At 40.5% G+C, this 16,159-nt stretch overlaps 1 non-coding gene across 1 annotated transcript; it reads left to right on the forward strand.

Moving 5' to 3' along the window:
- Positions 1-12,894: 12,894 nt before the first annotated feature.
- On the forward strand, positions 12,895-13,001 carry LOC127077317 (small nucleolar RNA R71). The gene has a single exon (XR_007787152.1). It is a non-coding gene; the product is annotated as a small nucleolar RNA R71 (small nucleolar RNA).
- Positions 13,002-16,159: the final 3,158 nt, after the last annotated feature.

A 16,159-nucleotide genomic window follows, 5' to 3' on the forward strand; every position in this document is an offset into this window, starting at 1 on the left:
TTTGGAGATTATTGATAGTTGTGGTGAATTTTCTAATGTGCCTCTCATTGGTATACAAGGAGGAATTAAATACAACCCTACTTTAGATCGTCGTCAACTTGGGTTCCCCTTGAGAGACAAACCTAATAACATGTTGTTAGAAGGTCTTTTCTATCAAGAGGGTAAAGATCCCCAACATTCGAAGTAGAAGATTGTGCATGCTTGGCATAATGTGCATAGGAAAGGAAGATCCGAGCTTGGTCCGTGCAATTGTGTAGCTTTGGAAGCTTACACTCTTTGGGTGAAAAAGAGAGCTATGGAATTGAAGATGCCTTATCCTTGTGAGAGACCTGTGTCTATGGTTGTGGTTGAGCCATTAACTCTCCCTAACCAAGATGTAGAGGAGTTGGAAGACGCACTCGCCAAGATGAAGCGAGAGAAAGATATGTGAGAAGAGCGGTTCCATGCTTTGAGCAAAAAACATGAGGAGTTTTAGCTTGAGTCTAAGGACAAAGATGCATTTATTGAGCTACTTGAATAACGAGTGACAAAGAGACAGAGAGAGCCAAAGGTTTCATCTTCTAGTATGCCTCAGCCTTCCGTTGCTTGGAAGAAGATTATTGATCAACTTGTCCTCGAGAAGACTCAGATGAAGACTTCTTTTGAGACCGAGATCCGATGCATTCGGAGGAAGTACGCTCCTACATCCAGATCTTCTGACATTGTTGTTAGGGATCCTTAGGATGACTAGTCTCCTTTTCTCTTGTATTTTTCATTTGGTTTCTGAAATTGTACTCAGTGTAATCCTTCCAATTATATAAATAAAAGAGATTTTTATGGTCATATCAAATTGTTGCAATTATCGTTAAATGTATAATATAGTAAATTCCTTGAAAATAAAAAATAATCAAGCATTGCATTTCATGCATCATTTGCATAAGCAGGTTTCTCTTTTGCCAGATGTCTCATTGGTATTTCTTCTGTGCTTCAGCCAAGCTGACTCATCGGTACAATACTCGCGCCAATCACTCTAGAATTATGGAACATATCGAGCAAGAGAATAGAGATTTGAAAGAGGAGATCGCCCGCCTGACTTCCATGATGGAGTCAGTTCTAGCTGCACAGAGCTAGTCTTCTCCAACACCTACAACTCCTCCTCCTCAGTTTCAGAGGTAGATACCTCTACTATTCCCGCAACTGCCGCTCATTTCGAGCCCTCCATGCCTGCCAGATTCCCATGGGGAATGCCTCCAAACTTCATGCCTGAAGGATTTGTGCCTACATTTGCTTCTATACCGACATCTAGCCCGATCTTATCTGTGCCACCACCTGTTGTGCATGCCTTACCTCGTGTGGAGGACACCATTTATCATTCTGAGCCGTCTGAGGGCCCGAATGTATATGAGAAAATGGATGAAATGAAATATCAATTTCTTGAGCTGCGCAAGGAGTTGAAGACTTTAAGAGGTAAGGACTTGTTTGGAAAGAGTGCTGCTGAATTGTGTCTGGTGCCGATTGTGAAGATTCCAGTGAAGTTCAAAGTGTCTGACTTTGAAAAGTACAAAGGGAACACATGCCCGCTTAGTCATTTGGTGATGTATGCCCACAAAATTTCTACCCAAATAGATAACGATCAGCTGTTGATCCACTACTTTCAAGACAGTCTGACCGGTGCTGTGCTAAGATGGTATATGGGGTTGGATAGTGCGAGCATCCGCACTTTCAATGATTTTGGTGAAGCATTTTGATGCGGTGTTTCGCAAGTATACGAACGCGTCAGAGTAATATAAAAGATTGTCGAATCCACAGAGACCAAGTGTCAATCTATCGTTATCTATTGTTATGGTGTTTATCAAAGGCAATCAAAATAGGTGTTTTTTTGGAATGTGCAATAAAAAGTAAAGTAATGAAATAAAGTTCAATTAATAAAGACAGGGTCGAATGTAATTCACGTAATCAATTAATAATCCAAGTACTTGCTAATAGAGCTACTTATGGGCAATGTTTCCTACTTTGAAGAGAACTAATTTAACGGGAACTGTCGCTTTCGCGTATTCAGAACCGAGTTGTACTCCCTAATCAAACCCTCTTATTGTCACTTATAAAAAGGCGCGCATTGCGTTAGAGTAGTAAACCTATTTTTAAGAAATATAGTATCTTAACTAAGTTGAAAAGTATTATAACCTGGATTTCTTAACCAAAAGAGGTTCTTACGAACCAGACTCTAAACTTATAAACGCGTCCGAAAATAGTTTTAAAATCTCTTTTCTTCTTAATGTTAAAATCTCCTAATGAACTAAACAAAGCGCTTTCGCTGTTTTTGAAATAGTTAAAAACAATTAAGTTTAAAAAGACGTTGGACGGCTTTCATTCTTACCCAACGGAATTGAAGTGCGGGAAAACTTAAGTTGAAAGTTAAAATAGTCCTTAAGTGTTTCTACGAACAATTGTACGGATTACTGGTTCAATTACGATCCTTACATTCTAACCTTATAAATTTAGTTAGACATGGTAAAGTAAAAGTGCATTAAAATAAATAAAAGTAGTGCGAGTGCGGAAAGTAAATAAAAGTAGTGCGAGTGCGGAAAGTAAATAAAAGTAGTGCGAGTGCGAAAAGTAAATAAAAGTAGCGCGAGTGCGAGAAGTAAATAATTTAAAGCGAGTGCGAGGAAATAAATAATTTAAAGCGAGTGCGAGGAAATAAATAATTTAAAGCGAGTGCAAGGAAATAAACAAAAGTAAAGTGAGTGCGAGGAAAATAAATAAGATAAAGACAAGTAATAAAAACCTGCTCCAATAGGAGGGTTGAATAAATTGCAAAGCGGAAATGAAAATGGCGGCAGGATTAACTTCCTTCCAAAGTACTCCAAACTCGATTACAGACTCTATCACAGACTCGATTACACAATTGTGGTAACACTCCAATACGAAGCGATTACCACTTTATAAAACTGAATATATGCCTAAGTGAAACAAAGTTGCTCTGAGTTTGCCTCTGCTCTAAGTTTGGATGATTGTAAAAGTGATTTCGAGTTTCTATTTATAAGCAAGTAAAAAGATGGAAATGACAAGGGTGCCCTTCAACTTGAAAATGGGAGGGAAAAACTTTCCTCTTGTGGCGCCCGCCACAAGGCCATGGTGCCCGCCACAAGCACAAAATGAGGCGCCTTAGTGGAAGTAGTGGGGAACGTGGAAGTTGAGGGAAGTTGAGCTTGGACACGTCATGGCAGGGTCTATGGCGCAAGCCATGGGGTAGGCCACAAGTACAAAATGCTGAATTTTAGGGTTTTTGGCCCTTTTTCGTTCCTTTTCTCGATCGGGGCTCCGATTAAAGTAAAAACCTGAAAACAAAGGAAAACATAGCAATAACATAACAAAATAACAATAAAACAACTAGAACGCATGTGAAATCGGAGTCGAAAATACGGTAAATTTCAGTGTTATCAAACTCTCCCACACTTAAACCTTTGCTTGTCCTCAAGCAAAACATTAAAAAGCTCATAAAAGAAAATTTGTGTAAACGAGTGCTTCAGGTAAAAATTCTAAGTTCAAGTCGGGATGCAGTGATAGATACTAACCGAGTGAACTAAGGGTATTATGATGACACTAATCCGCAAATACGGACATAGACTTCATTCCTATATTAACCAACCCATATTATCCCACAATACCTAGGTCTGCCTCTTTATCTCTTTTTGTGTCCTTTTCATTCAGGCGCAATCACATTAAGCCCGTTATCCGTACATGCTTCGTAGTAGAGTGGCCTGTTAGTGATTATGATCTGAGCATGGGATTTCTGGCACATAAATATGTGTAAACCCTTTTATTGGACCCAACTGTAGTTGTGGGGGATCGGATCGTAATCCGCCCTACCGAGTTCAGTGCCAGATACCTCTGAACCAACTAACAGTGGGTAAGTTTTTTTTTTTTCTTTTTGTAGCAAATTTTTACAATTCTTTGGTTTAAATGACTTTGTGAGGGTCACCTATACCGGAGTTGCCTTTTTGCTTTCTTTTAATTTTTTTTTTCTGGATCATTCACTTATTTGCATCGGTCCCCTACGTAGAGGATGTGTAGGCCCGAGCTGACTGCTGAGATAAACTACTAAGGACTTATACGAAAATGATGATTAAGGCCATGGTATATGAGGTTTCGGGAATGATTCCTATATTTACGAAGTCTATGGTGCTAAAACAGATACTGATGTTTCGCAAAGTTCTCCCAAGTCGCCGCATCCTTACTCAAAACATGTCTTTAAAACCTGAAAACTTTCGGAAGAACACTATTTTCTTTTTCAAAAAAATTTCGGTGGGGCTAAAGGTATGGGGAGGTAAGATTGTACTAAAGATCTACTATATTTGGTGACTTGTCAAACTCATGCATTATACTAAAAAGAAAAATAAACAACTAAAAGGAAATAACAATAAATAAACTATCTAAAAACAGCAAAGAAAAAGCGATAAAGGAAAAAAAACGTGAAAGGTAATAAAAGAAAAACGATAGAGTCTCTTCCCACACTTAAATCGAACATTGTCCCCAATGTTTCGAAATAAGATAAGGAAAGAGTTACCTGACAACCTATTGCTGACCACTAGTGCCCTCGCCATCCTGAGGTGGACGACGAGATCGAGTACAACGACGGTCTCTCTGAACCATCCTCGCCATCAGGGCATCCTGAGCGGCCCTCACCTCTCGAAGGTTACCTATAATGGAACCTTGAGTGGCTTCAACGAGTGCCATGTGTCTCTGGTGGTAGTTTTGCTGACGGGCTTGTGTATCTGTGATCGTTTGCAGAGACTGTAGAACAGTGTCGTAGGACCTGTCTGACCTCCGCTGCGACTCTTGCATGAAGTTCATGTTATCCGCCATTTGTTGCTGGATGGTAGAGAGTAGGTCGTCACGCTGTTGCTCTCTAGCCATGTGGTCACACCATATCTCCTTTGTAATATAGAAGCCAGGAGTGGTACCTGCAGAAGAAGAAGATGGTGCGGTGTGTGGTGGTGAATGATGATGGGGGGACACATGGGGTACGGGAGATCTCTCTCGCCGATCATATTCATCATCAGTTTCATGTCCCGCCTCATCAGGAATGTTAGGAGGAAGAGGACCTAAAACAGGTGGAGCATCTAAAGCGTAGGTCCAATTCCTTTCATCTCGTACATCTGTACGTCTAGTGCACGGTAAAACAACAGACGGGATGGCTACACCATGAACCATAAGCATATAGCCTCCTTCTCTCCTCGAGCGGCACAATTTCATGTCTCTCAGAAATTTTAGGTTAATTGTGCGAGGAGGTAAGGGTTCTAGGGTAGCCATCTCATCATTCAGGTTAGGCGCCCGAGCAATAGATGTAATCAATCCACCAAAAGAAATTGGTCCCGCTTTATTCAAAGTTAAAGTCATATGGGCAAGCATGAACGGGACCGAATTAATACATCTATTTGTGAGGCTTCCTTGTAAAAATAGAAGCTCTCTAGCATTAACCTTATTTGGATTCTCCCGGCCAAAAATATTGCATGCCAACAGATATCTAAAAACTCTGATGGTCGGGTTATGGATAGTTGAGGCAAGAACTCCTTCAAAAGAGTTTATGGAAGTGTTTGATAAACGCTCCCAGAAGGAAAATACCTCAATAGACCATTCGGAATCCAAAGGGGCCTCATAAATAGCACCGTCCCCATGAGGGATTCCTAACAAGCTGGCTAGTTCGTCGGTACTGAATTGGTATTCAACAACAAACATTCTAAATTTGACAGTACCAACTATGCTAGCAGTGTTAGGGTTGACAATATAAATTAAGGAGCTCAAAAATTCAATTGTCAACCGCTCATAGGTAGGTTCTTTGTTGGAAAAGAAATTATGTAATCCTAAGTTATCTAATAAATGAAATATGCTATGATAGATACCTAAAGTGTAGAGACAGTTTTCGTCAACATACCTTGTCGGGAGGATTTCCCGATTTTGCAACCGTTCAATAATTTTTCTTTGTCAATCCCCCGGTTTCCCTCCTCGAAGAATGAATCCGTTAAACTCCATTTGAAAAGCTCTTGAGAAGTGATGAAGAAGATGAAGTGGTTTGTGAAAAGGTTGGATTTTTACGAAATCCGACGGATGAAAATGAAAATGGAATTCGGAAAGATGATTTGTACGGTGTGGTGGTTAGAAAAGTATGAGCTTTTTGTGGGTTCAAGGATGTTTTTCCAAGGTGAAAAAATGGGTTTGGAAGGTTGTAAGTTGCAAAAATGGTGAAGAAAGGGGTTCTGCTCCGACCTTTTCCAGACGCTGTGGCGGGCGCCACAGGGTCTATGGCGGGCGCCACAAGGCAAAATCTGGCTGTGCCGGATTTTGGTCCTTTGGTTTGGGCTTCTCTTGTCTTTTGGCTTTGAGGGGTCCGGATAGCATTTGTCTTGTGATTTTCCTAGTATCTTTGGCTTGCATAATTTTTGTAGAAGTAAAAATAAAATAAAATAAAAATAAAAATGAAACAAAAATTAAATATTAGACTAATAAATTAAAAACAACTAAAATAAGAAATGCAAATAAAACAAACATAAGACATATATAAATAAAAATAGAAATATCAATGTATAGATGTAGTTTATATAATATTCCAAATGAGATAATATATAAAACGAGTTACGTAAATACGAGAAATATAAAAGAGAGATAAAATAAGATGAAATGGTGAAATCATATAGTAGGGATGTCATCTTCCTGAGAGGCTCCACGGAGCATGGCTACCTCCTGCTTGAGCTCTGCGATCTCCTGATATAGACAGTCGGCTTCAGTAGCATGGGTGAGATTAGACACTCCCATCTGTAAAGTGAGGTCAGCCACCTCCTGTCTAAGCGCTGCGATCTCTCTACGACACTCCGCAATCTGAGTGCGGATGTCGGGTGTCTGCAATGAAAGATTATTAGAGAAAACAGTGATTTTGGGAGATGGTGGTGTAGGTGTGTATTCAGCAATGGATGGTGATCTTGGTTCCTCAATGGTCTCTCCCTGGCCCTCCAGAGCATAACTCCAATTCGCTGGATCATGCACACTGGTCATCATAGGATCTGGAAGTGTGAAGTAATGGATAGCCTCACTGTCGACTAACAGTCGAAACTGACATGGGTGGAAAGAGGCTCTCCTCATCAATCCTCTGGTCAAACAGAAGTCGATGTCCAAGGTAGTGTACCTACAGTAGATCCGGAGATGTGACAGCTTGCGAGACAGACCTAAAGCGACATCAATCTGCGTGATGATTCCGCCCACATGGATGACTCCTTCGGTAGATCTGGAGATACCACTGAGACTGTATAATAAAAAGTTCCCACATGCTACTGGGCGAGACTGGGATGCACAAAATAATAGGAAGATCTCCTCTTCACTCAGTAGTGTCTCTGCATCCGGCCTTCCCAGGAAGGAATGTGCTAATATCATCTGAAAGTATCTGAAGGCGGGGTTATGTATGACATGAGACAGCTGCATAGATGGATCCTGGCTTCCGCCACCTGAGATATCGCTCCAAAACTTCTCAACCTCCTTACCCAAGAAATATCCCATAGGTGTCTCCGGGATAGCATCAGGAGTGGTCTGGAAACCCAATAAGTCGCCAAACTCTTTCTGGATGAAGGAGTACTCAACTCCGAAAAGCCTGAAAGCAGCATACCCATCTGGTCCAGAGTATGGGTCATAGTTGAATGAACTCAGGAACTCCAAGGTCAGGTTCCTGTAGGTGTTACTCAAGTCATCTGCAAACTTGTCCCAGTGAAGCTGGTGGCTAAGGAATCGGATACTCGGCTCGATACCCAGTGCCTCCATACAGTGCTGATCAGGATAACATGTGGGTGCCATAGGGCGCTGATACAGAGCGATGTAGCGCTCTCTCTGAGCATTATCTCTATAGGCCACATGCATGTCATCGAAATCCTGCATCCTGTAAAAGTTAAGAAAGTGATCCTGAAAATACGAACCATTCAAATTTTAGTCTCAATGCAAACTATGATAAAATAAAAATAAAAATAAAATTAAATAAATGCGAAAAAGTAAAATGAAAGAAAAACCATGGGTTGCCTCCCACGCAGCGCTTGTTTAACGTCAATAGCTTGACGATTAGAATTTATACACCTGTAGTAGTAGGAATCGGTGGATCAATCAGGGTGTGGCTCGAATAGTATGCTGGAATGTCTCCTCCTTTGTAAAGCTTCAGTCTTTGTCCATTTACAATGAATGGACTACAGGTATCGTTCTTGATTTCTACCGCTCCGGATCTCAGAATCTTGGATACTTCGAAAGGACCGGTCCATCTTGAACGTAGCTTTCCAGGGAAGAGTCGTAACCTAGAGTTAAAAAGGAGAACAGGATCTCCTATATTGAAGTTTTTCTTTACTATTCTTTTGTCGTGATAGGCTTTTGTCCTCTCTTTATATATTTTTGCATTCTCGTAGGCAGATTGCCTAAGTTCTTCTAATTTATGAATGTCTAGGGTACACTTTTCTCCAGCGGCTAGGTAGTCTAAATTCAAAGTTTTAATGGCCCAATAGGCCTTATGCTCTAATTCGAATGGTAAGTGACATGATTTTCCATAAACTAGTTGATAAGGAGTAGTTCCTATAGGGGTTTTGAAAGTGGTTCTATAGGCCCATAATGCTTCTTGAAGCTTCTGAGACCAGTCTCTCCTAGAAATAGAAACAGTTTTCTCTAGGATTTGTTTTATCTCCCTATTAGATACTTCTACTTGGCCACTAGTTTGTGGGTGGTATGGTGTTGCTACTCTATGCCTAACTCCATATTTTCTTAAAAGTTTGTCAAATATTCTCGATATGAAGTGTGATCCTCCATCGCTTATGACTAAACGTGGTGTTCCAAATCTAGGGAATATATAGCTTTTAAATAGTTTGATTACTACCCTAGTGTCGTTTGTGGGTGCAGCTATAGCTTCAATCCACTTAGACACATAGTCTACAGCTACTAAGATATACCTGTTTCCTAAGGATGGTGGAAAAGGTCCCATGAAATCTATACCCCATACGTCAAAGAGTTCTACTTCCTGAATGTTTCTTAGAGGCATTTCATCACGCCTTGAAATGTTTCCAGTGCGTTGACATCTATCACACTTGACAATGCAAGCATAGACATCACGCCACATGGTAGGCCAAAATAGGCCAGCTTGAAGAATCTTGGCGTATGTCTTAGAGGTGCTCGCATGTCCATCATAAGGTGCAGAATGACAGTGCTCGATAATACTATTTACCTCTTCTTCTGGAACGCAACGGCGAAAAATGCCATCTTTACCCCTTTTGAAAAGGAGTGGTTCGTCCCAATAGAAGTTTCTCACATCGTGGAAGAATTTCTTCTTGCGGTGGTAGTCAAGATCAGGGGGTACTATATCAGCAGCTAGGTAATTAACGAAATCTGCATACCAGGGTACGTTACTTATTGCTAAGGAATTTTGGGAGTGCTTATAAGGATCTAGGTTATTATCTTCAATGGTTTCTACTTTAGCTATCAGTCTATCATAGGCGAAATCATCATTTATGGGTACTAGTTCTGGTTTTAGATGTTCTAGCCTAGAAAGGTGATCGGCTACTACATTTTCAGTGCCTTTTTTATCTCTTATGTCTAAATCAAACTCTTGTAGTAATAGAATCCATCGGAGTAACCTGGGCTTGGCATCTTTTTTACTTAATAGGTAACGAATGGCAGCATGATCGGTGTAAATTATAATTTTTGCTCCTACTAGATAAGATCTAAATTTGTCTATAGCGAAAACTACAGCGAGTAATTCTTTTTCAGTTGTTGCGTAGTTAAGTTAGGCAACATCTAGGGTTCTACTGGCATAATAAATGGCATGTAATTTTTTATCTTTCCTTTGTCCTAGAACGGCTCCAACTGCATAATCACTAGCATCGCACATTATCTCAAAAGGTTCTGACCAATCAGGTGGTTTCATAATGGGTGCAGATACTAATGCTTGCTTTAAAAGATTAAATGCGTCATTACATTTTTCATCAAAAATGAATTCAGCATCTTTCATTAAAAGTCCAGTTAAAGGTTTAATTATTTTTGGAGAAGTCCTTAATAAAACGTCGGTAGAATCCAGCGTGTCCAAGAAAACTTTGGACTTCTCTGATGGTTTTTGGTGGTTTTAGGTTTTCTATAACTTCTATTTTAGCTTTATCTACCTCTATACCTCTTTCGGAAACTATATGTCCTAAAACTATTCCTTCGGTTACCATGAAATGACATTTTTCTCAATTTAGCACGAGGTTCACCTCCATGCATCTCTCCAGGATTTTCTCAAGGTTAGCAGGACAATTGTGGAAATCAAACCCGCAAACCGAGAAATCATCCATAAATACTTCCATGATACCATCTAGGTAATCTGCAAAGATTGACATCATGCAGCGTTGGAAAGTAGCTGGGGCATTACAGAGGCCGAACGACATTCGTCTGTAGGCAAAAGTTCCATAAGGGCATGTAAAGGTAGTTTTTTCTTGGTCTTCGGGGTGGATAGGTATTTGGAAGAATCTAGAGTATCCATCTAGATAGCAGAAGTAAGAGTGTCTGGCTAGACGCTCCAACATTTGGTCTATAAATGGTAAAGGGAAATGATACTTCTTAGTTGCTTTATTTAATTTTCTATAATCTATACACATCCGCCATCCTCCTTCTAATCGGTTTGCTACATGTTCGCCTTTATCGTTTTGCACGACTGTGATGCCTCCCTTTTTAGGTACTACATGCACAAGGCTTACCCACTTACTATCCGAGATCTGGTAGATTATACCTGCCTCAAGTAACTTAAGAACTTCCTTTTTAACTACATCACTCATTATAGGGTTTATTCTTCTCTGATGTTCCCTAGAGGGTTTTGAATCTTCTTCTAGCGAAATCCGATGCATGCATATAGATGGGCTTATACCTTTCAGGTCAGAGATATTATATCCTAAGGCTGAGGGATATCTTCGTAAAACATCTAAAAGTTGGTTCGTTTCCTCTTGGCTCAAGGTAGCACTAACTATAACTGGACGGTTCATCTTTTCATCGAGGAACTCATATCTCAGGTTCTTAGGCAGTTCCTTAAGTTCTAAGGTTGGTTTCTTAGAGCATGGCATAGGATATGGGGTAAGGGATAAACATTCGTAAAGGTTATCATCGATATAGGGTTTCTTAAAGTCATCATCTTCCCTTATGAGAGTTGATGGTAACTTAATTGTTTTTATAATTTCTTTTTGTTCTAATTCTCTAACACATTCATCAATGATATCTAAGGCATAACACGAGTCTCCTATCACAGGTGCCATAAGAAATTTCAAAAGTATAAATTCTATTTTCTCGTCGCCTACCTCAAATGTCAACTTTCCTTTCTTGACATCTATTATGGCTCCTGCAGTCGATAAGAATGGTCTACCTAGAAGGATTGGTATATCATTGTCCTCTTTGATGTCCATGACAACAAAATCAGTAGGGATAAATAACTGACCTATCCTAACAGGAACATCTTCTAAAATGCCTATCGGATATTTAACAGATCTATCGGCTAACTGAAGTGACATCTTAGTGGGCTGTAATTCTCCTAAGTTCAACCTCTCACAAACCGCTAAAGGCATTAAGCTCACACTAGCTCCTAAGTCTAGAAAAGATTTTTCGATGACATGATTACCCAAAAGGCAAGGAATGGAGGAATTTCCAGGATCTTTATCTTTCTTTGCTAATTTGTCCTCGGAAATAGCATTACATTCCAAAGGCTTCGGATCGTCAAGTCTATGTTTATTGGTAAGGATGTCTTTGAGAAACTTTGCATAAGAAGGTATTTGGGTGATGGCTTCTGTGAAAGGGATTTCTACATGAAGTTTTTCTATAACTTTGATAAATTTTTGATACTGTTTATTGATCTGGGTTTGTTTGAGTCTTTTCGGATATGGTATAGGTGGTTTATATGGCGGGGGTGGTACGTAAGTTTTATCTTTAGGTTCTTCTCCTTTATCTCGACCTTCCTGGTTTTCAGGTTCCTCTGGTTCCTTTACTTCGTCCGTGGGTTTGGTACATTCCTTAGAAGTTCCGGGTTCACTCAATCTAGGGTTTGGTGGCTCATCATAAGCGTTCCCACTTCGTAGGGTAATGGCATTGGCTTGTCCTCTCGGATTTTGTTGAGGTTGTCCAGGGAATTGTCCTCCAGGTGTGGTATGAGGGGCTTGGTTTAAAGCTACCTGAGAGATCTGGGTTTCAAGCATCTTAGTATGAGTAACTATTTGGTCAACCTTGGTTCCTAACTGAGTAATCAATTCGTTAACATGAATGTTTTGGTTCATGAACTCCTTGTTTTGTTGGGTTTGAGCGGTGATAAAATTTTCCATAATTTTCTCAAGGCTCGGCTTTGGTGGTACAGGTTGCATAGGTTGATTTGATCTTGGGGCTTGATAACTAGGTCTTGGGGGTACGTTATTTTGAATAGGGTTATTGTTTTTATAGGAGAAGTTCGGGTGATTCCTCCATCCAGGGTTATAGGTATTCGAGTATGGGTTCCCTTGGGTGTAGTTCACTTGCTCAGAGTGGGTTTCGTTTAATAGACTGCATTCTGCAGATTGGTGTCCTTTGGTTCCACATATCTCATAATCCGACGAAACTGCGGCTACAGTATTCGGGTTTATGCACATATGCTCGACTTTAAGGGCTAATGCGTCCATTTTAGCTTGCATCATGTCTATAGAGCTTAGTTCATGCACTCTTCCTTGGGCTTCCTTCTTCTCAACTGTCGCTCGTTCGACTCCCCATGATTGATGGTTTTGAGCCATATCTTCGATGAGGGCACTAGCTTCAGGATAAGGTTTGTTTATCAGAGCACCGCCTGCGGCAGCGTCGATGGTCATCTTTATGTTGTAATGAAGTCCATTATAGAAGGTTTGAATGATTAACCAATTTTATAAGCCATGATGTGGGCATGCTCGTAACAACTCTTTATATCTCTCCCAAGCTTGGAACAACGATTCTCCTTGGTTTTGGGTAAATCTAGTTATATGGTTTCGAAGAACGGCGGTCTTACTCGGGGGAAAATATCTAGCAAGAAAAACTCTTCTAAGGTTATCCCAAGTCGTAATGGAATTGGGTGGAAGGGAATCTAACCATGATAGGGCTTTATCTCTGAGGGAAAAAGGAAATAATCTTAAACGTATTGCCTCAGGAGAAGCTCCATTGGTTTTAAAAGTGTCTGCTAATTGAAGAAATATTTTTAAATGTTGGCTTGGGTTCTCAGTAGTGAGACCCGCGAATTGTCTCTGTTGCACTAGTTGCAACAGGGATGGTTTAAGTTCAAAATTATTAGCTGGGATGGTTGGGTTTACTATACTAGAACTAGGTTCTTCATTAGATGGTTAAGCGAAATCTTTAAGAGGTCTTTGGTTTTGATCTTCGGCCATAGCTCTCTTAATTCTATGAAAGAATAAACGTGCGCGAGCGTAACGTTCAGGTTCCGCCAGAGGGTATACTAAGCTTAAAAAAGTATTATAACCTGGATTTCTTAACCAAAAGAGGTTCTTACGAACCAGACTCTAAACTTATAAACGCGTCCGAAAATAGTTTTAAAATCTCTTTTCTTCTTAATGTTAAAATCTCCTAATGAACTAAACAAAGCACTTTCGCTATTTTTGAAATAGTTAACCTGGAAAAGACATGGTCTCGCGATTTTAAACAACAATTCCTTGTGAAAAGAAAATACTTTTCAATTACACACTCTTGATTTTACTTCACAGTTTCAATCAAGAAGCCACATTCTTGATCTTTCTTCACAGCTTTGATCAAGAAGACACACACTCTTGCTTAACAGCTTTAGAGTGACAAATTACAACCACAAATCAGTCCAATTCAATCATCAATGGATGACTTGAATGACCTACAAGTATTACGACTAAACAGACACAAACCCTATCTCTCTCTCTCTATATATTTCGCTCAGTATTGGTTGTGTGTTCAAACAGGTTTTCTAAGTCCCTTTTTACAGAAGCTTACAGCTGGGCTTGGACATCTTGAAAACCCTAAATCTATTTTCCAATCAAATCTTTTTATAACAACTGGTTAGATCTCCTTGGAAAATAAGTAAATCTGGTTGTAATCCATGATTGAATGCGCCATCTAATCATATCTTCAATCATACAAAGATTGCCGTTAATTGTGCAATCATAAAACACCAGACATTCTGTCGCATTACGCGAAAAACCGGCGGGAAAAAGAAACAACAGAGCCGCCACCGTGCGTTATTTATCCCAAAAGAGGGAAAGGAAACGCTCAAAGTAAACCTGGAAAAGACATGGTCTCGCGACCAGAGAGAGATAGGATCGGGAGTCGGTTATGCAAAGGGAAGGTATTAACACCCCTACGCATCCGTCGTACTCGACGGGATCCACGCACAAAAGGAAGGATAAAGGTTGCTAAACACTGCTCAAACATCACACACTGGCTGAAAAGAGACACAGAAACGACAAAAGAAACTAACTCGGCAGGATATCGCATCCTGGGCCTACGTAGTCTGTCAGGCACAGACATCAGAGTCGACGTAGTTCGGGACAGGGGGAAACGTGCTCGCTAGGATGTCGCATCCTATGCATACGTATCTTCTCGGACTAAAGAAGAATCAGAGCACTCGTAGCTCAGCTAACGCACGCCAAACAAAACCACACAGGAAATCGACTGCCAATCGCTGGACTTACGTCAAACTCCACACAAACAAGCAAACATGGAAACCGAATGCCAATCGCTGGACTTACATCAGACTCCGAACCAACAAACGCACACAGGAAACCAACTGCCAATCGCTGGACTTACGTCAGACTCCAACAAGCAAACAAGACACAGGAAACCAACTGCCAATCGCTGGACTTACGTCAGACTCCAACCAAAAAAGGAGAAACAACTCACACAAACAAAACAAAAGGGCGCCCGGAGAGATCTGCTCATCTCCTGCCTACGTACCTCATCTGGTACGAGGATCAGGGCGACGTAGTTCCCCTACGCAGGGAAAGAACTTCTAACCTAACCAGAGACTGGGAAATGACATACTAGAAGGGAGACTAACTCGAGCCTAATAGTTATCATGTAAATTCACCATGGCCCTAGGTTGAAGTTTCTACCTAACTTGCACAGGGAGCAAGCTATCCTAAACAGCACAAACAGTCATACAGAAGCACAAAGCAGGCACACACACTATATACAAACAGAGTGGGCTCATGCAAGGCTAGGCTTTAGTCAAGGGGTCATGTCAACCTCGACAAACAAGCCACTGTAACAGGGTGATGTTAGCTCTTAAGCCTAACATTGAAAGTTAGGGTGAAGCAGATGAAATGGGAAGTGAGGGTAAGACCTCACAGCTCTTATCCCTGGCCTGGGAGAGCTTCAGACAAATGAAAGTGTGGGAGTTCAGAAAGTTGGAACTCTTCTATCCACGTATGACTGACTCAACAATGATCTTGGGTTAATATCCACAATGCATCAACACAAGGTGTGTGCACAAAGTGGATGACACACTGAGTAGCAGGAGATGGATTGCACATCTCTTATATCTGCCAATTGCCTCTTAGAGGTATTTTCCTGCTTGGCCCAAAAGTAAACAAACACAAGCATTGCCTCTTAAGGAGGGCTTCAGACAGGTGCCTGCCCAAGTAACAGGACAGGTCTTCCAGACTACATGAAGTCAGTGAGTTATACCTCAAATGGTTAAGCAACCAAGCAAAGCAAAAGCAAGTTCACACTGAACTTAAGCAACTAATGTACCTGAAAACAATCCAACTCAATCAGTACACAAGTCAAATGAACTAAACAGACAACCAATAGTCAACAGTCAACAGTCAAACAGACAAGCAATGCAACAAGGTGCAAGGCATAAGCTCAAGCTCAAATGAGCTAACATCAACCTACAAAACAAATCAAGATTAGTCAACATCAACCAAACAATCCAACTCAAGCAATGTGAATCAATTCCCTCATGGCCATATGCTTCTTATCCTGAAAACAAAGCTCAAACATAAACACAAACCACTAGGACAAGGCCTAGGGTCAAAGATGGAGAAATAATTCAAAACAGAACATGAAAATTGACATGAATCAACTTCAAACCAATAAGAACATAATCCAAAAGGTCTCATGTCAATAGCATCAACCAAATTCATTTCACAAATCAAATGAGGCAAGGCATGCAATT

Source organism: Lathyrus oleraceus, chromosome 4 (assembly GCF_024323335.1).
Source record: "Lathyrus oleraceus cultivar Zhongwan6 chromosome 4, CAAS_Psat_ZW6_1.0, whole genome shotgun sequence".
In the NCBI taxonomy this organism is placed as follows: domain Eukaryota; kingdom Viridiplantae; phylum Streptophyta; class Magnoliopsida; order Fabales; family Fabaceae; genus Lathyrus; species Lathyrus oleraceus.